This window comes from Poecile atricapillus, chromosome 7 (assembly GCF_030490865.1).
Source record: "Poecile atricapillus isolate bPoeAtr1 chromosome 7, bPoeAtr1.hap1, whole genome shotgun sequence".
Taxonomy (NCBI): domain Eukaryota; kingdom Metazoa; phylum Chordata; class Aves; order Passeriformes; family Paridae; genus Poecile; species Poecile atricapillus.
Genome location: NC_081255.1, coordinates 19,267,463 through 19,293,185, shown reverse-complemented (window position 1 = coordinate 19,293,185; position 25,723 = coordinate 19,267,463). Strand labels below are relative to the sequence as shown.

Sequence of the window (25,723 nt, the reverse complement as noted above, 5' to 3'; positions counted from 1 at the left end):
TATGAACTTTAAAAATGTTGTATGACTTGGAGAATTGGCAAGAGGAGAAGGAATGCTAGAGACTTGTGCAGTTACAGGCTGGCTTTGTCAAGACTGCCTCACAGTGTGTAACAATGGGTGTAAATATGGTCAAACTTCATGTAAAGCAGTTGATACAGAAGGAGGGTGTATTTATATCTGTGAACAATCTGTAAAGACCAGAGGAAAGTACAGGCAGAAATATAAACCACTATATATTGCAGTAATTGCTTAAATTAACAGCTGTGATGGCTATCTCTGTCCTAATTATCTGCTTTGGATCTTCAGTGCCTTCTTCTGACTGAATTAATGAACTCAAAGCTGCAGCCATCAAGGCTGCTGCTATTATAAGCAAGGCCTGTACACCACCAAATGAAATGTCTCCTATTTATAACCCAGACCAAATACCTACTTCCCGCACTTCAGTACTACTTACAGCTAAGCTATAGATCTGGAAAAGCAAATTACATTGCCTGGAAGGCTTTTGTGCTCTGCATTTGAGGATTTTGCTTCTTGAAGATAAAATAATAACTGCATGATAGAAGTCAAATCCATAAAGTCTGGGAGAAAGCAACTTAACGTTCAGATTATGTGGAGTAAAAATTCTGCACTTTTTTTGGTGTCCATTCAGAATGAGTTCACTGGCTCAGGCAGATTCCAACAAGACATCTGTTAATACTAAAGGCTACTTCAGAGAGATGGCTGGAAACCTGAGTTTTACTTTCAGTAAAAATGGCTGTAGATGTTTTCCACAAAACTTTTCAACAAGATTTTTTAGGTTTTTTTGGTAAGACAAACAGGGAGTTTTCCCCTTACAACAGAGCAAAACAGGAACATGTCAGTGCCCTCCCCACACCAGCAAGCATTCTTTGTCAGTGTACTTTTATTTTTTTATCCCCCTAGTGCGTGGAAAAATATGTATGAGTGTATGACATCTGTGCTCAGTCTCTCTCTTTTTCAGCTGGCTCTAAGAGATAATGGCTAGTTTTTGTTCCTTCACAAGCTTTCGAAAGGACAAGTCTTATCTTGCAGGTATTGTTGTGGGACATGAGATCACACTCCAGTACAGAGTTTATCAAACTTGGTGTTTACTCAGGGTCACCTTTTGAGATCCTGGTGGCAATGGAGGTCCCTGTCCTGTGTGTGGGGGCAGCACTCGCGTGTTGTGCTGCATTAGCTCGTGTGTGCTGCTGACAGTGCATACGACACTTTGTACATTTACCCCATGTATCTGGCAAGGATATTTAACTTGGGGGGGGGGATAGTTTTTTTAAACTTTGTGCAGGAGAAGTGCCCGACAAGATGAGATTCAGGCTGCAATCAACAGGTTATATTGAGCAAAGCTTTGCAGTAAGCTTATGTCTATCTTTGGTTCTATATTCCCTACTCCTGAGCTCACCCAACCAGGAATGTGTGAGAAAAATGAAGAGTGAATTACAAGGCTAAAGGCAGCTTTTGAAGACAAGGTTGAAAACCTTGTAAGTAGTCGGAGGCACAGGCAGATGCGTGAATGTGCTTTCAAAACCCAGCTGCTTTGTGTCTGTCAGTATCTGAGTACAGTTGGGGCTGTACTCAGTTCAAGCACATAGGAAACAAGTTTAAAAGAGCTTTCTGCAATAAAAGATGCTGACGTTAAAGCTTGTTGCTCCTTTAACAACAGTGTTTTCCAAGGCAACCATGTACCTTGCAATTGAGAGAGGAGGGAGAAACCCTGATGTCATCATGGTTTATCATAGATGTTCCCAGATGATTGTTCAAATTAATTTCATCATTTCATATCTGGCTTGTGTGTGGTAATTTAAACTCTTTCTTGTCCTTTATCATATGCATGAAAAAGATGTGTTTAAAATCCAAAATAGACTCTCTCCCATGCCAATCTCATTTTGTTTATCTAAATTCAAATAATTATTGAAGACTGGAAGTCTTCCCATCTACTTCCAAAGGTACTGCAGGAGACTAGGAAATGGGGACCTGGCTACCATAGCCATTCTGGATGTTCTAAAATTTCTTGAAGTCTGTGATACTCCATAGCTAAAAGCAATGCAAAGTAAATGTTGTGATATTTGACAGTATTTGTCAATTTTTCAAGTGTGGAGTCTGACTTTAGCTCTTTATATTAATATGTGGTTGTGTAATAAATTGTTGATGGGTTGGTTTTTTTCCAGGTTGGCAAGTATTGTAACTTTCTAAGAAAGCAGAATATCTAGTTTCATGACAAGGTATTAACATCGTAACACTTCGGTGTCTGAGTTTGTAATTGTTGACTTTATTATTTTAAAACCACACAGAAAATTGGTTTCTGTTTTTTCATGCCTTGCTATGAAAACACATATACACATTTCTAACAATTTATTTAAAAATCATTTCCTCTTCATATTCTCTTCTGTAATCACATCTGCAAGAAAAATGTGGGTTAGAAACATTAATCATTTGGGAGCCTTGTGTCTTAAGTCTTTGAAGACAAAGTGCTGCTTCTGCTGACTGTAGACTTTTTTGCCCAGGGTGGTTTCCTCTTTCCATATAAATCAAAAAACCCCATACTGCTCCTCTTCCCAAATCAGGTGGGGGTAGGGGGAACCTTCAAGGAATAAATAGCTGGTTTTCATGTGATGTTGCCACCACAAAAAAAAGGCCATCAACAGAATCTTAAAGGATTTTTAAGAAACAAAGTTTAAGCAACGTAAATTAAAAACAAAGCCAAATTTTCACCCTGCCTAAAGCTGGTACAAATCCTTACCCACATCACTTCAAAATTTGATAGGATTCCACTCCCTGAATGTCACTTCAGATTAGGAGTGTTTCTTAGGGTCCTACAAATTTATTTCTAGGCTTCATCTGCTGATGTGTCAACTCTCAATAAATGCATCAAATAATGAGATTTGTTAGCATTTGTTGATGTCTCAAATTCCAGTGAAGAATATCCAGGAGATGGTAAAAACTGACTGCTGGCAGCAGAGTTGTCTGTTGAAAGGCAGGAGAAAGGGTAGTTGTGGGATATTGGTGTCAGCTTTCAGGAATTATGATTTTCCAGTCTTTTGGATGACACAAAGCATAACTGAGAAGTTTAAGTAACTTCCCCACAGTTACTCATCAGAGACAGATGTTGCACCCTGCACGTGCAAAGCAAGTAGACAAACGCAGGTGCCAGAGGTGAATTGCTGCATCTGGCACATCTCATCTTTCCACTCATCTCTGGGCACCTGTTGTCATCATCATCTGTCCAGCAAAGTCCCTCCATCAGGTAAGCACTTTCTTTACCTATTTTGGGAAGTATAGATGCTTGTTCTTTGTAGATAATTAGATAAAGAGCTGTGTTAGTGTTATTGCACAGAAATGTTTTTATTGGCACATAAAGCAATAGTGCTGCAGATCCAAAGGAAGCCTGTGTTGGTCAGAGGTATTGCTGTGTGGCTGCCAGAATATCTGCTTATTTCTGGACAGTATTGAATAAAGTCCCCTTATCCTTTACAATGTTTCGGTTAGAAAATCTGGTACTGTTGTCCTGTGTCAGAAGTAAGGCACTGAAACTCCAGTGGGGTTTACCTGTCTTGAGAAGCTGCATCCTCTGGCTGCTGCTGCTGCCTGTGTGCAGCCTCACCCCTCGTGCAGCTACAGCATGGCCAGCTGGTGCCCCAGCAGGGCTGCCCTGTGCCCGGGAGGGAACGGCTCGCTGGATTCCCCTCTCTGCCAGCACTGAGAACACTGCTGCCAGCTGTCAGGTACAGCAACCTGCAACAGTTTGGAGGAATGAGGCCTAGACCTGGTGGGTCTGCCTGCTGAGCTATTTTGATACTGATCTCTGCTGAGATAACATCAAGATTGGGCTTCTCACTGCACTTCTAAGCCAAGAGTGTGGTGTCTGCAAATATAGCAGTGGTGTTGGTATATGTGAATTGCCTACAGCTAGGCAAGAACATTGTGGAGGAGCCAGGAATTCAGACCTTCTGAGCCCTGTGCAGGCTGCTCCTATGTATTTTTGTTAATCTTCTTCTCATAAAACTTTTTACCTTGGCATGACTAATGTTCTCAATTAATGTGTACTAACCTCTAGCATTTTAATATAATAAAGTAATAATTTATGTCTTAATACGGAATTTAATTTTTGTACTTGCCTGTCATGTTTCAGGCACTGTGAAGGGTCAAAGAACAGGTGTGGGTGTCAGGAACGCTGTATTTGCAGCACTGGTCATGAGTTATGAATCCCTCAAACTTGCTGTTGTTGGCTGTATCAGGGAACAAGATGTTGTTATTTGGGACTCCACAGTGAATCCTAGGCCCTGAAGTGGGGGGAAAAAAAGCAACATACAGCTACGTTCTGAAAGTTGGAACTAACTTCTTTGACTGATTTGGAAAAGAGTCAGAACAGGAACAGCTGTCTGTGCTGGCAGCTTTAGTGGATTACAGAGCAGCAATTGCGCCTGCTTTTCTCCCCCCAGGTCTGGTTCTTGCTTCTGAAGTTTTGTGATTGGAGAAAAGAAATGGCACAATTACATTCTTTATTTGCCTGCTATATTAACCACTCTAAAAAACAAGGAGAAAAAGATCAGAGAAGGTGATCTGATCCTTTTGGACATCTGTAGTTTGGAACAGTGGTCTTTCAGAGCCCTGTCTTGAGCTAGCCTTGTGGTGAAGTAGGCAGCTGGTGGAAGGAATTGGAGAGAGACATAGAAAGCAACATATTATATAGAACTTGTGCACTTTTGTTCCCAGATCAATATCCCTCTAGCCCAAACTCCATTAATATTTAAAAGGGTAAAAACAGATTATTTTGCTTCATTTTGAAAAAGAAAGCAAGCATCTTTCCCTGCACTAGCAAGCACTGGTCATACAAAATGAAAGCATGAGGATATTGGATTGAGATCACGCCAAAAAAACCTTTTCACTTTTCACTATACATTCAGGTCTATGTCTAACTAAAAACAAGCCCAAGAGCACCTGTGCACTTGCCATGCAGTAATACTGTCAAAAGGAATATTATCTCCTCTTACACTCCATAGAAATACCAGTGTGCCATAAATACATGCCTGTGCAAGCTGAGGGTTAGAACATCACATCTGTTTTAGAGAGCAGTGCTCCTAGGGCTTTCCATACTTGCAGGACACACTGCACATTTTTTTGGAACTCTGGGCAAGTAACAGATTTAAACTTTGCCTTAAAATTATTGCAAAGGCCTCTGTAGCATCTTCCCCATCCCTGACTATCCACTCTGTGCTTCGGTTTTTGAAGGGGAGACCTGCTCTCATGGCCTCTGAAAGCTCTCCCCATCTCCAGCAGGGCTGGGGGTAGGCACCTTTCAGAGGGTAATAACTGATTTAAAATTAACACGTGTCTTTTGCACTTGCTGCAATTACTTAGAACCCCCCTTGTCAAATGACCCACGTTAAGCCAAAGAGCATATTACTAGGGGTGTGCTAACAGCACCAGTGCACTAAACCACAACTGACAGCCTGACCCAGTGCTGTGCTTTAAAAGGGCAGGGCCACAGCATTGGAGTTGGAATTCTGCTTTAATTAGGCCATTACCTGACCTTCAAAGCTGTATTTTGTTCCTCCTCTGCATGCTATGCTGGAGGAAGGGCTGCTGGAGAAGACAGGAAGAGCCCTATCTGATCGTTATCAGGAGCGGATGAAAGCCATGCATTGCCTTTTCCTTTTGACTTGTGCAATTAGTTTGGCTTGTGTGGAAGAAGCATGTCAAGGTAAATGGCCGTCTCTGTCCTTCCCCCTGCTGATCCCTGGCAAGGTCCATCATGCAAAAAGCTATTCAATCACCTGTTGACAGTGGTATCCCTCTCATAAAACCTGATTATATACCATCATGAACTACCTTTGCCCGGTGGTGGCCTGACACTACCATGGGCTGTTTTACAGGCTGAGTGCACTCCAGCTCTCCTCATAAAACTTTGTTTGAACTCATTTGTTTCTACATCTCTCTGCTCCCCTCCCCCCTGCCCTTCAAAATAAGTTTTTACATTTTTATGGGGATGGAAGAATCTTTGTGTCCAGGGCATGTGACATCTGTGGTGCTCATCAGGAACGTGCTGCCATTACCCCCACTTCTGAGCAATCCCCACCCTGCCAACCCAGCAGTCCCACAGCTCTGCTGCCACCTTTGGCCTTCTTCTTGAAGATATTGTGTGTCTCCTGTGTTTGCCCTGACTTCTCTGTTGTCTTAGGCAGGGATCTGTGCTAATGCACTTACCTTTGGGAAGCCGGTGAGAATCAGCACCTGCCTGGAACTGCTGCTGGCTTCCACCAGCACTCAGCACACACAGGGAACAGACTCTCCATGGCTGCGTGTTGCAGATGACTCTCACAAAAGGCAGAACTGTTTCATGTTTGGGTTGTTTTTTTGGGGTTTTTTAATAGGTATAAAAATTTGTTTTCTTTTTAAAATTAAGTTCACTAGATTTAAGTAATGCTCTGCTTACAAGAAATGAAGTCTAAAGCAAAGAAATCCAGTGCAAGTGCTGAGAGAAAGTTCACTTTTAATTCACCTCTTAGGCCAGTTGCAGCAACATTGCAGATGGGTTATGCCAAGGAAAGGCATTAAGCTTACTCTGTATCCGTATCTCAGAAGCATGTGCATGTGCCTTTCCACCACTGCTGAAGGGGTGGCCCCTTGCCGTGCCCAGCGTGAGCCAAGTCACAAGTCCCCGGTCATACCCTCCATCTCACTGCAGATTTCCTGTGTGGTCACGGGAAAGTCATTCTGAACTCATGCTATCTTCTTTGCTTTGACCAGAAGTGCTGCTAATCCTTTTCCTTCTTGTGAAGCTGCCTGCGCGTGAACACCAAGTGTGGCAGGCCAGTGGCTGCCAGAGCAGTGTCTGTCCCTGACTATGGGGACGGTTGTATCTGTCCCTCTTTGGGCACTGCAGCTCAGCAAGTGGTGATGATACCAGTGCTCCCCAGTGTCGCTTAGATCACAGTGAACAAAGCTAGAGAGAAAGGTTCGAGAAAAGCTTACTTGTTTAGTCACAGAGGCTTTGTTTCTTCTCTAAGCAATATTTGAAGGATGATGGAATAGCAGTTGAGTTAATTAGGGGACAGACATTGGATAATATGTTACAAAAAACAGCACTGGATTTTTACAGTACTATTATACAGTTAAAAGAAGTATTTAGCTCTGGTTTATAAATGGGAAAAATGAGGCATGGCAAGATCCAGTGGCTTCCTTGAGGTCAGACAGGAAATTTTTTTGTTGGCACTAACATATGGAATGATCTGGCCAACAAACGACTGAAATCCTGTGCTGCCAGAGAGCCCTGGAGGGTGGTGTCGGAGTGGGATGTGGCCCTGGCCTCCCTGCTCAGGCAGTCCTCTGCCACCAGGGACTTAGACCTGGCTGCCCACGGCTGGGGCAGCAGCAGGAGCGGTGTCGGTGCTGAGCTGCAGTGGGATCCTGTGGCGTGGGGACAGCGGGTGCTGTGTGTGCAGGCTGCTCCTGTGTCCGTCCGTGTGAGGAGGTGGCGGTTGCACAGTCGCGGCGACATGACTGATAATCAGAACGAGCGTTTTATCCCTTTTTTCATTAAAAAGTCTGGTCTTTAATCGGATGATGCTCTAAGTTGGACCTGAGGGCAGATAAACTAGTAGCTGCTGAATTCAGTCTTGGTGAGGGTTCGAAGTGGTAGAATCACCGTCCCTGGAAATGTTCACAGAATGTGTAAGTGTGGCACTTGGGGATATAGTTTAATCGTGGACCGGACGGTGTTGGGCTAATGGTTGGACTCCCGTGACCTCAGACGTCTTTTCCGACCTTAAGAATTCTGTGATTCTACGGACCACTGGCAGACGGCAGCCGTGGGGTCGGGGGTTTCGGCAGGGCCAGACTGCTCCCGCCCCTCCGCCGTGCCCTGCTCCCTCTCCCCTGTCTCCGGAGGGCGGACCGGGGCGCTGAGGGGGCGGACGGCCCGGCCGTGCCCTGCTCCCTCTCCCCTGTCTCCGGAGGGCGGACCGGGGCGCTGAGGGGGCGGACGGCCCGGCCTTGCCCGCTCCGCGCCTCTGCCGGAGCGGCCGCGAGATGGCGCCCGAGGAGCGGGCAGGCCGTGCCGCGCCACCCCCGCCGCAGCGCGGCCCTCACGCGGCCTTCCCGCGCTCGGCCCGCGCTTGCAGGAAGTCGGCTGCTTGGGGTGGCTCATTTTAGTGCTAAATTGAGCCCAATTATTACAGTTTAATGAAGGGCTGCTTCAAGTTAAATAATGACCCTGGCATTGTATTTATATGAATGAAGAATTAACCTTAAAAGGTTGCCCTTCTCAGAAAATGGATTGCATGCTTGGCTCTCTCTATTGATTAGTTTGGGTATTTAAAGTGCTGCATTTTATCTCTGCGGCCTCCCAGTAAATTTGTCATGATGATACTTAAAGGAGCAAATTGACGTTGTTTATTTTCACAAACCTTTTTTGGCATATTTCTGGGGCTTCTTACGGCACCTTTGAGCTATATAGTATTGTGTGAAGGAACAGTGAAACCCTTCTGCTTAAGTTAGCGTGACAGTCTAACATCTCTGTTCAACTGAAATGCCTCTGAAAAGGATGCTGCAGTGCAAAATGTGTATTGCATTGCAGCTGATGGAGTGGAGTGAGCAGTCCTGAGGAGGTTTTCAAGAGGACTGGAGTTTTCCCATATTAAATGGCTGATGGGAGGGTTTGTCAGAATTTCTGTTCACTCCAAAAATTGGAGTTAATTTCTCCTTGGAGGCTGCAAGACAATCAGAGCCATCCTAATAATTGCAAAGTACTTTAATACTGAGTAGCGTTAGGGGTTTTGAATGCGACGTGCAACTAAACAAAAAACACAGGACACATGCATGCATTTCTGTATTACAGATTTCTGAGAAAATAATAGGATAATGTAAATGTTTTAAGTTAAATATGGGCATCTGGTTTTCCTGCAGAAGTTTTTAAACCTTTTAAAATTTACTCCAAAAGTTATGGGGAAGTGGGGGAATTTTATGCGATGCTGAAAGTCACTCCCCTGTGTAATGCTACGGGAAGCACCACTAGCTGTGGCTGTGCCCTCTGAGATGGGTTATTTCCCCACTGGTGCTCAGGGAGCAGCCTCAGCCCTGCTTGTCCCACATTCCTGTTTCTGGGGGATGGGTGAGGGCTATGCTGTGGCTCAATGTTCCCCACTGATGCCTCCCATGGTGGCACAGGGAGCGTGGGTGTGGGTGCCCCTTGTTGGGGAGCGGGAGGTTTGCGGGCCCCTGTGACGTGCCACTGCAGCATCTGCACCCCCACACTGGACCGGGCTCCAGCCATCCCCATCAGGCTGCACTACCCAGGGTGTGTAAGAGGCAGCCAGCCTCCCCCAAGGCTCCTGTTCCCACAGCTGTCAGTCTCTAGCCTGCTCCTTCAGTTACCCTCTCTGATTTCTCAAGTTTACAGATTTGCTTTTGGTCTCTGAGTGAGCAATTGCCACCCCTTTCCTAACCCCATATCCTAGCTGGCAGTAGGAATATGCACTCCACTTAAATTCCCCAAACAAAATGGAAATGGAAAGTCTTGGGTTTAGTTGAAAAGAACAGCGAATTCTGCTTGCAATCTGTAATTCAGTTAGTGTTATTTGACTTGGCAGCCGTCGGAGGGCCTGCGTGGGCTGTAGGCTGTGAGGGCCTGAAGTCAGCCTTCATCTAGGAAGAGGACTTTGGAGGAACTCTCAGTAATTTTTACTGAAGTCTCTCAGTGGTTTCTCTCCCCCATATCCTCTTCCCTCCACCCTCAATATTCAGATGCTGCAGCCAATCCTTTCCAGCTGGGAAGGGGCAAAGTCAGCTGGTCCTCCAGCCGCTGCCCTGCTCTGCGCCCCCACCAGCCCCCCTGTGTGTCTGCGACCCCCTTGCCCGGCCAAAGGAAAATAATTCTGGGTTAGAACTCACTGAGCCATCTGTGTTTCTGAGGCTAAATTATTTCTTACAAAGGAAATAGCATTAGGTTAGTGTATCTGGCTGCTAATTGCTTTAACTGGCTGAAAAGATTTCAGTCTGTTCCTGAACTGTTTGTGCAAACTTAACGGAATAGTGTTACCTTCAGATCCTGCCCTAGCCACAGCCAGAACATATAAACAAGTCTTCTGGTACGAAAAGCAGCACAAAGTTTCAAGCTATGCTAGCAGAGGTTATGAGAGACAGGAAGTTATGGGCAAATTGATTTCACCACTGGGAAACTTGGGATTTTTTGCCCCCCCCACAAAGTAATGACTGTAAAGCATGCTAATGCTATTCAACATTAGTGCATTAAAGTGTGGCCTTATTAATTCAAGGCATAAAGGCAACAAAATAAGCTGTTAAATTTAAAATATAATACATATATAATGAGAAAAAAAATGTGTGAAAGCTTTATTCAAATGAAAATGCAGAATTGTTTGAGCTAGTGAAGTATCTTTTGTGCTGAGTTTTGAGCATATGTAATAGATTTAATTATTAATTTCTCCATTGTTCTATGCACACAGACAGGGTTCAAGGCACAGTCATTCTCTGGCTTTCATGGATCTAATTTGTATAATTATTGTCTGAATAAAGAACTACTCTGATTCCAAGCTCACATTTTTCCTCTCCTAAGTACTACATCACTGCTGCTTTCCAAAAGGAGAGCACCTGCCAATTCTTCAGGAATCAGCTGATCACTTCCAGTGATGAGGCACGCTCCCAGTGATGTTCCTTTTCAGGCCTTTTTGTCTAAATGAATTATTGTGCATACTTTTTAATTTTATTGAACAAATTAGATTTGTCAAGGTCTAGCTTTGTAAATAAATAGCTAGAGACACATGGATGCATATTGCTGCTGTTCAAGGTCTCCTGTTCTATTTATGGAAGCCAGATGAATATGAAACAAAAGAGAAACTTTTCTCTAAAAGCAATTATCTTTCTGCATTCCCATCAGTATAATTATATTGCGGGGAATTTTAAGGAGTCATACAAGTACAATTGAATACTTAAAATCATGACTGGATAGTTATACAAAAGCTGAGTGGAGCATCTCACCTTGTGCTAACTAAACATGCTGTGGCTGGCTGTTCTCTTACACCTTTACAGCTGACATGTTTGTAGGTATTAATCAGAAAATAAGAATGTGACATCCATGATATACATGAAAAGTATTTCTGGTGAGAACTATTGAAATCTTCTCAATTTTGTAATAGTAACATTAATGGATTGAATTATTTTGTCACTCGGGCTTCTTAAAAGTCATGGTCCTTATCTGTGAGCATCTTTAAACATGAGTGTTTTCGTTGACTTTGGAGATACATTGTGTTGTTAAAACAGGGCATCTTTGTTTATGGAAAGGTCTTCCCAGATGGTAAAAGGAATAAGGCCCAAGAACACATAGCAAGGTCCAGACTGTGTTGGTAGAGGTGACGGGTAAAAATCATTATGTTGACTGTGCTTAAAGATAAACTTTTTAGGAAGCTGCAGTACTGGCACATGGTTTATAAAAGTCACATCATTCTGGATGTGACTGTGTCTGTGTAGACAAAGTTTGCCAGGGGAGTACTTTTTTTTTTGCCGTTATCAAATTTTTGGATCTTGTCTTAATAGTATAGTTGTCTTTTGCCTTTAATTTATTAGGAAAATGCTGTCATACCACCAAAATAAAAATTATGGGGGTGTTCTATAGGTTTTTTGACACTCCTGTTAGAGCAGAAAGCTCAGCAAGAACAGCTACAGGGGTACTTCTTGAGGAGAAGTACCAGCCTTAAAAAAAACCTCAGATAAAATCCTTCTTCTAAAGCAAAGAAAAGGGGATTCCTGCAGGAGGGATCTGCTACACCACAGTTCATCTGTCACCCACCTTTGCAAGGAGGTGCTATGGAGAGGTGAGGACATGATAGTGCAATTAAAAACCATTAGACAGTCCTTGTATGAGGAAGTGAAATAAAAGTGGCATGGGATAAATATATGATATTTCCAGATTTGAATGTGTAACCTATATATTTAAGTGTATATTTTTTTTTAATACTAGAAGTAGTTTGATGTATTCTTTCCAGATAGATTTTTCCCCTTACATCCCTCCACTCTTGATGTGTCCAGGGTTGCTGGCTTTTTCCTTTGCTCTGCCACCCCTTTTTCCCTCTTCCAGGCTTTATTATGTCAAACAGAACCATGTAAATTAAACATTTAAAACCCAGTTATGAAGAAATTATATATTTAACCTGACCTTGGCGAACAGCTTTAGCAAGTCAGGAAATGTTGGTAGCTGCCTGTGCCATGGCAGATGGCTGCACAAAGCTGCACACCGAGAGGTGCCCACCCCACAAGGGCCAGCTCCGTGCTGCACACCCACAGCAGCTCCAGCCCAATGTTTTCTTTTCTGTGAAAGCCATTTTGACTGCCATGTGTTTGCATTTATTTCCTTTCCGGCTCTGTACATGACTCATCTGCAGCAGGACGGAGGAGCCAGGGAAGTCTGGACTGCCCAGGAGCTGCTTTCCTTATTCACCAGCCCTGTTTTGGGCAGCTTTCTGGAAGACAATCCAATGGAGAGGAGCAGTTCTCCAGGCTGCAGGAATTAACTTTCTGTGCTTGTGTCAGCTGGGCTCAGTGTTGCTTTGCAGAGCAGGTATACAAGGTCTCTCATACCCTTCCCATACAAGAGACAAAGATGCTTTTCCCTCTGTACAGTGATGGAGTCAGCTTTTATTTTTGAACCTTGCCATTCTCTATAGGTTACCCACTAAGCATCCTGCTGCAGGTCTGACACTCCTAGGTTTTAGTTCAATCCAAACCTAATCTTTTCTTCTTTTTCCAGAAGTCGTATTGGCACCAGAGTTTTCTTGCATTTGGCCATAGGCAGGGTTGCAGTAAATGGTTCCCTTTCTCTTCTGTCTGAGACCCTGTGCCAGGGCAGAAGGTGTGTTTACAAGAAGATTCCTCTTGGGAAAGACTCTTACTTTTTAGAGGTGCAGTACTTGAACCATGATGGTATTTTAACCGACTTGTTTTTCAGTAAATTCTCCTCCCCTGTCCAATAATCTGCAAATCTGTTACCAATCAAAATATGATACCTATCCTCAGCCAGTTTCAATGGGGTTTATTTCTATTACATCTGGCAGTGTGTCCAGAAGGGGGGAAAAAAAACTCAGCCAGAATTAGCTGCACTCAAATCAGCTGAATTTTGGATGTGTTCAACCTTTTTGGCCAGACTCATTCCGGTTCATGAGAAGTAATTATCTCTTGAGTATCACATTAATATTAAAGATCCATAGGCATTACTGTTTAGGCAATATACCTTCTTCCCAGCTCCAAAAAAATGATGTGGGATAATTGATCTGAACATGCTCCAAATGTGCATATGTCTTTATTTATGAATTCCAATGTGGATTGTTTGGGAGGATAAGATGGAAAAAGGAAAAGCAGAAAAAAATGTTGAGACCTCTTCATCTCCCTGGCCATTTCTGTTAGGAGTAGTTATAATATGCTGAAAATGAGTTGTAAAAGCTAATAGTATGCAAATAGCATATGTTACAAACACTAAATCCCTTCAACTGGCACTTGTGATTTACACCTTTCTCTGTTTCTTAGATCAGGAAATTAATGGTAAATGCAGTTTGTGTCTGCCTGCAGCCAGGCTAGTAACTGCAGAGCCAGGTTTGGGCACTGATGGATCTACTTCCTAAGGATGGCATGAAATTGCACCCCAGCTAGTGCCTGCTGAAGGAAAAATTTCCCCTGAAGTAATCAAAATGCTGTCTTCTGCAGGTTATCCATCAGCTGACATGCATCTAGTCCCAGACATGGAGGTGATGCTGGCTGTGCCATGTCCCAGGACATGGTGGCCTCAGGTGTTCAGGCGCTGCTTGCAGGGAGTGTTGGCCAGGCCCTGTGCAGGTGGCTGTGCTGCTGGCTGAGGGCTGGCCTCAAGCCCCTGGGCACCCCCAGGCTGACACACTCCCCTGCCTTCCATTGTGTCTGTGGCACCTGGGCCTGTGCTCAGGTGTGCTGCTTATGGGTACATAGCTGGTATTGCATCGCTCATCCTTCCACTGGAAGAAAATTTGATTATTCCACTCTAGCCAGCAATGTCATTACATTAAATGGAAGGGGAACCTTTCCCTTACTAAATTCTTTAGTGTGTTCAGCTTTACTTGGTGGGGGAAAACAAGTCTATAAAAGTGCCACTAGCTTGTTTTAACTTCTGCATGTGCACCTTCATGCCCTGGAGAGGGGTATCAGACACAGCCTGACTGCCCGAGCAGTTGCGGACTGGCCCAATTTCCTGCAGAGTGCCGCGAAGGCCATAGATATCAACTTCAAAGGTAAACAATTACCTTTTATTATCACACATGGCTTTAGCTCTACCAGTTTCAAATAGCACATAATCACAAGTCTGTGATAACATTTACTCCTGATGAGAGAAAATTCACCAAGTACTAAATTGCTGCTGAGATGACGGGAACACGAGCCAGGCACGAATTAACTGCTATGATGAGTCAGCAGACGTTAATGTCTTGCACCATGCTGGAGACATCTGCTGAGCCGTCCACTGTTGAATCATCTTAAATATTTCTGTGTTATTACCCCTCCAGGAGCAAGCATCAGAGAACTTTTGTGTCTCTGTGTTATATATGCATAAGCTATTTTAAAATAAATATATGCAGGCATATAACAAGTGTATGCATTTAGGTATGTAGGTAATTTTCAGCTAAGGGAAGGATGAGCAAGTAGCAACTATTTAAAGTAAAACATGCATGGAAATGCTGATAGCAATTGCCCACATTTGGTGTTTGAAAAGTGATAGCTTTGCTTCGTCGTGGGTCTAATGAGCCTGGGAGGGTGACCTCATGTCTGCACCACACACCCTGAACCTTCATGCAGACCAGCCTGTCCAAGTTCTCAAAGTAGGAATTATAAGTTTCTAAGGGCTCGCCCCATATTTTGAAAATTAATCCCTCCAGAACAGCTGCAGGGTGCTGTGCTTAAGCATATCATCACTTGGTCTTTTCCCAGGTTTTTTCCCATGTACCCAGAATGTCAATATGTGGTTAGATAAATGTAGTAACTAGGCACTATGAAAAGCATCAGATAAATCCAGCAGAGAGTTGCAAACGCCCTCTTAAATGAGATCCTTTTTCACTGAAGGCCCTGCAACTGTCACATAATGCACTGTCCTCCTGCAGTGGATCTTCAGCAGATGCTAAAGACAGTGGTGCATTACTGGGCGTGCCAGAGGACTGTACTTTGGACAATGTAATCATTGCACAAAGGAAGAGGCAGACCTTTTATTTGGTAAATCCTTTGTTGCATTCAGCTTAACTCACTGCAACAAAACAACTCACACTTTTTAAACTCAGAGTGTTTTAAAGTACATTGTCTGTTCTGTCCTTAATTTAAACTTTTGCATACATAATTGCCCGACTGTATGCACATGAGAACTGTAGTAATTCAGTGCACATTGTGCAAAGCTGCATTTTTTGAAACTCCGACTCTCTGAGGTCTGGAGGTCAAAAGTTAATTCTAGTGAGATGTGAGAGTTCTCCATGTTTGCCAAAAAAAATTGTTATTTCAAGCATTCTGCAGTCTGAGTGTCACCGTTCCAACTTGTGTTTTTAAGGTTTCCCACCCCCTGAATTTTCATATGCAATTGAAGAAAAATACCATCTAACCCACTGAATGTTTTGGGAAGCAGAGTGAGAGCAGGCTTGGCTGTTGCAGAGGGGACATGGAAAGCAAAGGCTGACAGTGGAAGTGGTGCCTCACAGTGTGGCTGTGGGGCAGTGGGACCAGACAGCCACATGGTGCCCATCCTCCCTCTTCTGGTCTCCTCCTCGCTGCTGCTGATTCCAGGCTTACCCCTCACTCAGGCAAGCCCATGGCTGGCTGCCATCTGATGGAGGTGCTCAGAGACCTTGTCCCCCTCTTCTTGGGGCTTGAGATGGCTGCAGTTGCCTGCTGGTCCCCACTCATGGGCCAGAGGACATCAGGTTTTCTGAACTGATTCATTACTAGATGCTTAAAATAGCTCAAAGAAAATGACATGAACATCCCCTGCATGCTTGGTTTTGCATTCAAACACTACTTTTTCCAAAAATTAGCTCTAACCATTTTTCTTGAGGTGCCCTAAACTAACGATTCAGTATTTAATGAACATTAAGGGAAATTAAATTAATCTAAACAGTAGCTAGGTTTCAGACTTCTCAGTAGTGGCTGCACAAAAGTAAGGCAGTGTTTTTAGAGCAAATAAGAAATCCATCCTTTGGGGATTAATTTACAGTCCTCCAGAATTTTCCATGAGGTTAATAACCAAGTGAAATGTCCTGGCAGGAATGATCACATTCTACTACTGCCTGGTCATTACAGTGGTACATCAGGAGATTTCAAGTCACAGGATTTTTCTGCTACTGTGGAAGACAGTGTGTCTCCATATTCAGTTGAAAAGCTTTCTCCCATTTTGCTTTGCATACTGAACTTCTTGGGCACAGTACATTAACTCTTCTAGAAGTACAAAATGGAGAATAGAACTGCCAGAACATTTTTGTCAATGGTTTCCAAAAACTATGGAATTTCCTGCCCAGCTACATCAGATCAGCCAACAACTTTGTAATTACTAAAAACAGCCTGTTGATTTTCCTCCCAAGTGTTTCAGCTGGCCTGGCTGAGCTTTCTCTTTTCCACTGTCTTGAGATGTTTCTCTCATTGTGCACTGTACTGTATTTTTATGGTCAACATATCCTCTAGCAAACAATTTCAGGCTGATGGCGGAAGGGAGATTGGATTCAGGTTAGAGATTTGAGCCTGGGACAGGGAGCCAGGAATGCTTCAGTTCCTGAATCAGATCTGCCACTAAATCAGGAATCCACATAAAGCAAAGCCACATGATGAGCAATTGTATGTTGATTAGATTTTCTGTGCAGAGGAGGAAGTGAGCCTTTGAATGCAGTTCTCTCCTTGGCATGCCTGCTGCAACTGAAGCTGTGACTACAGGTGGCCCAGGAGTCGGGGGCATGGAGCAGGTTCTTTCCAAAGAGAGGCAGAGATTGGTGAGGCTGCTGTCTAACTGGGGACCAGAAGTTTTCACCAGAGCGGTACTTGGACTGACATCGCAGTGGTAAATGCAAATAAATTAGTTAAGTACGCCTGCATGAAATTTTCCTGCTGAAAAACTCATTCTATAAAAGCATTTATACTGTATTCTTTATTGTCAGCTAATCCAGCCCAAACTCATTAAATGGCAGTGTGTGGGTTACTCGCTGTCAGTGAAATTATCAAAGGCATTTTTCAGCTGATGCACTGGGAAAGCATGTGCTTCAATGCCAACTAAAACAATAACGAGGAAATGTTATGATCAGACTTGACCAAATGACCTTTCCCATTTTAGATTACTTCTTAATTTCAGCACAAGGGTCATCCTGTGAGAATAGTTACAATAAGTCACTGCTCACCTCTCACATGAAAAAGAAGTGACTTATTAGAAATCTCACTGTACTCATTGCAGTTAATGAGATGTGGAAAGCTTTATAATTTGATTTGCTGGACCATATGCTGTAAAGGGATACTGCTGATTTCATTCCTCCACATTTAATTTAAGCAGTATGCAATGGCTTCTTCGTATGGCTACTTATATAATAAAAATTAACTTGGAGTATAAAAAAAATAGACCATTGTGGGGTTTATTACTCTATGTGGTTGAGTTTCAAGTGTTTTTCATTGAAACATCTGTAAGTAATGTGTAGGTCTAATTTTAAATCCTGGCAAATATTTTCCATTTAACATTTGGTTTTACTGACAGACTTGGAGTGGTGGTTTTCAAAGCTTGTCAGTAACAGATACGTATTTTCAAAGATAAACAGTTTTTTAATTGAAGATAACTGTAACCCAATACCTGCTTTTCCTACCCCTCTTGTATTTTAGTAGTTACAAGCAGCAGCACAGACGTTTATCCCCCGTCCCCCAGACCCTGGCCATGGCAGCAGCCCTGCGATGGTGCGGGCTGTCCCTCGTGGGCCATCCCAGGCATGTGGAGCCACCCGGGGCCATGCAGCATCCGGAGAGCAAGTGGGGCCCCAGGCACAGGCTCACCAGCCCAAGGGACCAGGTGGCAGTCATGAACCCCCTAAGACTGTCTCTTTCAGAGATGTCCCCTTAGGTATTCTGCAGGAAAAGTTACACCCTGGAGGGTGGGTTTGGGCTCCAGGTGGGGCTTGGCCACTCGCCGCCACTCAGCAGCACGCGCTCTGCTCTCAGGGCCAAGTATGCTCTCTAGCACCGCGGTGTCTCACCGTCACAACTTTACTCCAGGTTATTTGAGTTTCGGCTGCAGACAAAATGAAACAGCTCGAGCAGGCAGGCTGGCTGCACGGCCCATAAAAGTGGAAACCGTGCTGCCTTGTCAGTGGGTGTCACCTGGCCTGGCGGGGCTTGTGCTCCTGATGCTTCCTGTGAGAGCCAGGGCCATGGCTGGGCTACAGGTGGTGGTGGAAATACCCAGTGTGAGGCAATGAGAGGTCATTTTGGAAGCAAATGTTAAGATCATTTTCAAAAAGAAGTCCTGAAAGGCTAGAAATGTGGGAGAGTCACTGCTTTCACCTGAAAAAAATGCCACAGCATTATTTGCAATTAGTGCCACAGTGTCCACAATCTCTAAATACAAAGACTGTGTGTGCTTTAATCTAACCTATTGGTAAAACTTGAGCCCAGGCCAAGAAATCTTGTGTATTTGCTGCCCAGAGGCTGGCCATGGCCCTGCAGCATGGCAGAGCTCCATCCACCACAGAAACACCATTTTGTGAGGTGCTGGGTAGAGGGACAGCACTTGTTTGTGTCCCCCTACTCCGTCACTCCCTCTCTCTACTTTCTACTGTTTCCTCACCATGATTTTACAAACAAGTTTAATCCTGCTTTCAGTGAGAAGTAGTAATAATAGTGCATTATTCCCTTCAGACCCAGGCAGTTGTCATACTGAACTCTGAACTGCAGCAGCAGAAAATGGGATTTTGGTGCAGGGGCATTAGCCATGGCATGGGTCTGTGGTGTGGCATGCTGGTGGGAGGCCAGTGAGGGGCACTGCAGCAGCCAGCAGGAGCACAGGGACCTCCAGGCTCCTGCAGCCCTGTGCTGAGCCTCCAGGAAAAAGTGTCAGTGTTACCGAATTTAACAGCTTTTCATTTAGAGAGAAAAACATGTCTTTCCTACCAAAGACAGCCCATTTCATTTAATTTGGAAACTGCCTTTAATGCTTTGTGATGGTCTGTGGTGTGGGTTCTGCAGCTGAACTGAAGATGTGGGCTTGAGCCAGCCCTCTGTGCCTCCTGGGTCTGAGTCTTCTTGGTGGAGACCCTGACAGGGATCGAATCACAGGCCCTTCATGAGTTGACCTCCACATTAAAAAAATAATCACAAAACCAGGTTTCAATTTTAACACGTCCCTGTTTTCTTTCATCAGAAGTTCTGAAATGCTTCTGAGGAGGCTGGTGATAGCCATAATCTCAGCCACAGTGATTTCTCATAAACATTGAGAGAAACTGCAGCTTTACTGAATATAGCGTCTGTTTTAAATGGCTGGTAGTTCACTTGGTTTTAATATGAGTACAAGCACAGAGGCAAGTAAAATCTAATGAAAGTGCTTAGAAGATTTTGTTTGGAATACCCCACAGCAGCCATGGTTTATACTGAAAGGGAAAAGATTTCTTTATAGCCAGGTCTGCAGAAGCCAGAAATTTAATTTTGCTCTGCAACTTATTTTATTGCATTTTTAATTTTCTCTTGCATTACCCTGACCCTTTTCTATAGCTTTTGACGCCTGGTGCTTAATTACTTATCATTAGCAATGTACATGGGGGCCTTCCTGCATATTTATAAATGTGATCATTAGTACATGGGAAGACAAAGACTTCTTTAAGACCATCATTAGTTATTCTGTTTTCATAGAAATGTTCATTAGAGAAACTACCCACCTGGTTAAATAATTATAATTAAGAATTGGTAATCTCCTTTGCATTTTTAACTTGATCTTCAGGATGCATGTGCATAGCTAAAGGAGCCTTGTTTGGATATCTTACTATCTTTTGGTTTTGATTTGAATTGTCAAGCAGATTTAAATTATGTGTTTTGGAATTGTGCACCCTATAGAATGATTCATGGAAAGATAGGTTATTAAAACAGAAAAAAAAAAGCAGAAAGAAAGAAATCAACCCTGCAATTATCTCTGAATTCATTAACTGTGCACTGGCAGCAAGAGGTTGTGTAAGCCATTTACTGTAATGCACAGTATGGAGTTAAAACAAAATGTCACTGGAGCCTGATTTCCCTTTCCTATCCATGGTACTCACTGCAGACACACAGACTGCGGGAGAAAGGTGTCATTTCCATGTCAGGCTCTGGTGTTATTGGGGAATGCCGACAATAACTGCGATGGTGTCTGTAGTCCTGCCCCCAGCCATTGTGGCGAGCTGCTGGGAAACCTGTCCGAAATGTGTGTGCCTGCCCATCTGCTGTGCCTGCGGGGAAGGGACAGCATCGCCACACCATGCCCACCGTGGGGCACAGGGAGGGCTCACCTCTCAGACACCAAGGCTATAGGAAGAGCTTGTCAGTGGCATAAATATCATCTGTAAACAATTAAGCAGCTACTGCTCATTCAGGGCAGTTCTGAGAAGCAAAGGAAGTCTGCAATCAGTTATATCTCCAATTACCATAAAAATATATTAGCCATTCATTCATTTATTAATGATTCATCAGTTAACCACACATAATGAGCAAATAATTAGCAATGCTGTACGGTTGCCAAAATTGAAGAAGTGTTGGCATTTTAAAGATGAAAGGTTGCATTTATGTAAAAAGTCGGATGGTGATAAAGTTAATACAGAAGATAATTATAAAAGTGGCTGTCCTATTTTAGAGGCTGAGGTCCCGCAAAACTTGCTTAATTGAACCAAAATTAATATTCTTCAAAAGCACGCATGTTACTGGTTCCTCACTGCTGCATTTAGTGGGAGATCTCCCTTCAGTAAGGTACATCACACAATACAAGTTAATAAAATGCCAGACAGCAAGACTGTGTTCTTTGTTTGCTCTGTTCAGGGCCTTGTGGAAAACAATAAATTGCATTCATGTCAGCCGAGGCCCATCCCTTTGCTAATTACCGTTTGGTGCTGAAATGACTTCTGTGAAATTGGGAGCATGAAGAAACACACAGCCGTACAAGGGAGGCTTTTCAGGCAGCGGCAGTAAATGTGAGATAGGCCTTAGGCACACAGATGTTGAAACAGTGAATTCCCCTACAGATTACACTAATGGAAACCCTGTCAGCGTAAGTCAAATCTGGGGTCTGTGGTCAAAATCTAATTAATGTTCCTGTACTTAAAAAGAATATGAATGCCTGGAGGTGATGGAGAACACATAAGAACCTTGCTTGTTTGTAAAATTGCTGGTGTGGATGGCAACCGCCACCGAGCCCTTCCTTAGGAGATAACACCTGCTAGAGGAGCTGTGTGCACTGCTTGCTGCTTGGTGCGGGGGCTGTGGGCGCTGGGCTCAACCCCTCTTGCAAGTCCCGCACAAAAATGGCTCTTGGCAGCTGGCCCTCAGGGAATGTGGATAGTCATGGCTGTCAGTGAACACCTTCTCTTTGTTCAGCACGGCTGCCCAGAGTCAGCAATGCTGTTTAGGAGGTACCTGTAGCTGATGGCATAAGAAACGACCAGCTCCTCTTTGTGCAAAGACAAAGACTCAGCCATCTATGTGGAGCTTGAGGACATTGCTGAGGCTCTTACAGCGCTTTCACAGCTGCACTGTGCATGGCCTGTGCAATAACAGAGGAAATGAATTTATAATGCAACAATCTCTTCATTTTCACAAGCACAAAAATTCCCCTAAATACTTAAAATAACACTCAGAGTGGGACAGACCTTAAATTTTGAATAAATGAAACCCTAATCCAGTGTGTTGCTGAAACAAGCATGTTATTAAAGAAATAAATTTAAAACAGCAAGTGGCTTGAGAATTTTGGATTTAATTATTTAAATCTGCTTAAGATAACTCTCTAGCACTGTGTTTGGGTTTCCTGTTGAGAGCATGTTTTCTGGGTAAGGTATTCCACCCAGTGCCTTGGAAATATTAACTTTCTCATGCAACAGTGGTTTAAGCAGTAGAGACAAATAATTATAATAAGCAAGATATTATATGGCAACTTGGTGGTAGTTCTTTGATGCAGCCTGTCATGAAAACTGCACAGAGCCAATTGTGTTTGGAGAGATCACCACTCTCCTTGGCTAAATGGAACATGGAGTGTGGCTCCAAACACTCTTCAGGTAAAGAGTGTTTCCCTTAGTAATGTTACTTACTCAGCTATGATCAATAAAATCTGAACCAGCAGATTTGTAATTTTACACTAATTTGAAGTATTGTATGTTATTTAATAGGTAAGTATTCCAAATCAGGCTGTTCATTACTGATTGCTATACTTTAGTTAAAAACTACTGCTTCAGCTTTAGGATATAAGATTGTCTCTCAATGCAGCCATAGATCAAGATCTTGTCTTTTGTGGGGCCATAACAGAAGCTTCCTGGATCCTGACAAGAAATATATTCAAACAACCCGATCTGCACAAAACCTAGCAGAGGGATGAGAAACAGGGAGGTGTTCTTCATCCCCAGCCACAACCCAGGCACATGGGAATTCAGCTTCCCCAGCCAGGAGTGAGGAGGGGAAAAACCTCTAGCTCTGAGCCGTATTTCCTTCCCCTGGGCTTGTGCTGGGACAGAGGGATACAGCCACACTGCATGCTGGCTCAGTCTCACCACTTGGCTTGGCTCCTGCAGTGCAAGCACACTGTATATATTCTGTGAAGATCAGGAAATGTGTTTTTGTGCTGAATATCCTCAAAAGTAATCATTTATGTCTTCAAGGCAGAATGCTCATCTTACCCATTCTCTTTTGGTATGTTCGCTGCATTGTCTGTTTGCAGTACAGCTCTTGCAGGGGTTTACAAGCTACTTTGGGGACCAGACTCTGTTGCTGAGTATTGCCAACACTCACTCTTGTCAGTTGTGTTGGCCATGGTGGCTCAAGTGCCACTCTCAGTCACAGGGATGAAGCCTTTTTGTTTTCCTAATGCTACTGAGGTTGCATTGATGTAACTTAATTTGTCCCTTCTGTCCTGCATATGAATGAGATCTTAGACTCTGTTCAGGTTTCTAGCCAAAATCTGTGGGCATGAAAAAAGGGCAAGTTCAGACTTGGTATTAATCAAGTTAAATGGTTCAGTTGTTACTCAGAGGTCTGATGGTCAACACAGCCATGTCATTGTCTGATTGCAAGAGCACCAACCGACGACTCAGGAGCTGGTGCTCAGTTCAGCTCTGTGTTCTCTAAAATTCACAACATGTGTAAGGATGCTGTTCAATCAAACCCCAAAGGATTTGCCTGGTTGTCCTCATTCAAGCATGCTCACTGATCTACCTAGTGATTATGAGCAATACTTTCTTTTATAAATGTTTTTTTGTTTTCAAGAAAAGGTCTGACAAATACTTTTTTCTTAAGCAGTAATATCTATGTTTATGTGTTACATGAGGCAGATGTTGATTTAAAGCTTATTTCTTGCGTAAGATATTTTTCAGTCCACTGAAAGGGGTTGATTAGTGTCCCCTAGCTGAACCATTTTTTCCCTCTGTTGCTTTGACCCATTGATTTAATTAAGGTCTAATAAAGAGAGGGCTGAAAGATTGTTAAAAATCCTTTTCTTTTTTTTTCCCCAGATCTGACCTATGCTGGTCTGTCAGTGCAATTTGACTCGCACATGCCTCCTTCAATATGGGAGCACACTGATACAAAGTTTGTCTTCTTTAGAGTCAGCTGGTTTTTTTTCCCTCAGTGATAGGTCAGATTTAATTTTGATTTTAACCAAAGCAAATGCTTTTCTGGAGACCTTCTACTTCAGTGAAAATAAGTAATGAAAAATAACCAAAACAAGTCACAGTATCAAAAGGAAAGACCTTCGAAAGCTTAGTGGTGACCCTTTCTTTCTCTGTTTCCTTTCCCATCCTCCTCTTGCCAGCATGGAGAGAGAGAAAGAGAAATGGAAACTCTGGGTTTGTTTTTCAATTAAGTAACAAGAATGACTCAAAGTTTAGGAAACGCAGTGGGGTTTTCATTGAAAATGCTTGCTACTTTTCAGCTTTGTGTTGTGCATAGGTCAATGTTATAGGTGTTAATAGTAAAAAAAATACTTCACAGTACTTGTCATATTGCTAGACTCCTGTTTTCCTTTCTCTTCTCCTCCCACTAGCTCTGCAGTTTGCTACTCTGGGGTGAGAAGAGCTGTTCCCAGCATGCTAATCTTGCCACTGAGCAAGCTCACCTGTATATTGTAAAAAGAAGATTACCATGAATGTTCACCCTCACCACACTCTGCTTCTGTGGTAGGAGAGGACTTCTGGTGCTCCCAGTGCTATCCTTGCTGATTGCAATGATAGTCTTCAGAAGAATAAAAAAGGAAGATAAGCCCCAGCTGCAACTTCAAGGAATGACTCAATGCACCATTCATGGCTTGAAAGATCAGCATTGCTATCCACAGTGGCAGTTTGTGTCTATGAACCTTCTTAGATGCCTCTCATGCTCAGATTTCTGTGCTGCAGCTCATTAGCAGGAGAGCTGCCTGTGGGGCTGCAGCAGGTTTGTAGTACAGCAGGATGTGCACTAAAATAAAAATCAGGTTAGGAGTGGTGTTATCCCAGTGCTGCCTGGGCACTGGCAATTAAACCTGGATGAGAATAAAACACCTGGACTTTGTGACTCGAGGGATGAACATTCTGCTTGCTGAGGGCTGTCCCTGCCCAAGAAAGCACTAAAACAGGTGTATAAATCCTACCGTGTTCAGTGGGATTTAGGCACCTGCTTAAACTTAAGTGCTTGTTTAGAGAGTTTCCTGAATGAAAGCCTGACAATTGTGCCCGAGAGTAACTTTTAAATTAGTTTTAATTTGCTCATCATAACCAGCTGTCATGAGTGTGTGTGTAAAAAAAAAGGGTTTGATTCTGGAAAGATGAAAGGCTTTTCAGGACCTTGGCTTGTATGTAAGCACCCTTGCTGGACAGCCAACATGTTGCTGAGCTGAAGCAGCCCTGCTCAGCCCTGCTTTTATTGTGTGTTGCTCTGCGGTGCCACTGGAGCGAACTGCCCTGCCAGCAGCTGACACCACCCACCTGCACCTCACCAGCAGAGTCCCATCAGAGGAGGAGAAAGTCCATGCTGTAGGTGAGTGCAAATGAAGGTTAGAGGAATGAGAGATGGGGAGAGGAGATTTGTGTCCAAGTGGAAGAGTTAACTAAACCTCCCACTTGGAAACATAGCAGTCCGTTTTTGCCACAGGAATCAGAAAGCTTCACAAGCTTTTTCTTTTAGGATTTTTCCCCCACTCTATAATCCCTTCCTTGTTAAATAGAGTTTGAGGATAAACTTGAAAATAAATCTAATGTTGCATTTACACCAATCAGTCTCAAAGGAAAAACAAAATCCAGCAAACTCAAATTACTACTTAATTCTGTATGTGCACATGTTTACATGCATCATCTACTTAAGACAAGCAGGACTGTGCCCATGTAGCTAAGAGTTATTTTATTTTTTTTCTTTAAATACGTGGTTAATTATTCAATGGATGATACCACTGCTGTGTACTCAGAAAGACTGAATTTGCAATTAAAACATTTTAAAGGCTTTCTTTTGTAGAGTCCTTAGGTAATTAAGCTGAAGTGCCAGAACATTTTAT

At 43.3% G+C, this 25,723-nt stretch overlaps 1 long non-coding RNA gene across 1 annotated transcript in view; it reads left to right on the top strand.

Moving 5' to 3' along the window:
• The first annotated feature begins 7,372 nt into the window (after positions 1-7,372).
• The window catches only part of LOC131581254 (uncharacterized), a 67,752-nt gene continuing 49,401 nt past the window's right edge, over positions 7,373-25,723 (top strand). The window contains exon 1 of the long non-coding RNA XR_009278040.1: positions 7,373-7,686. This is a non-coding gene — a long non-coding RNA (uncharacterized LOC131581254). The remainder of the gene's footprint in view (positions 7,687-25,723) is intronic.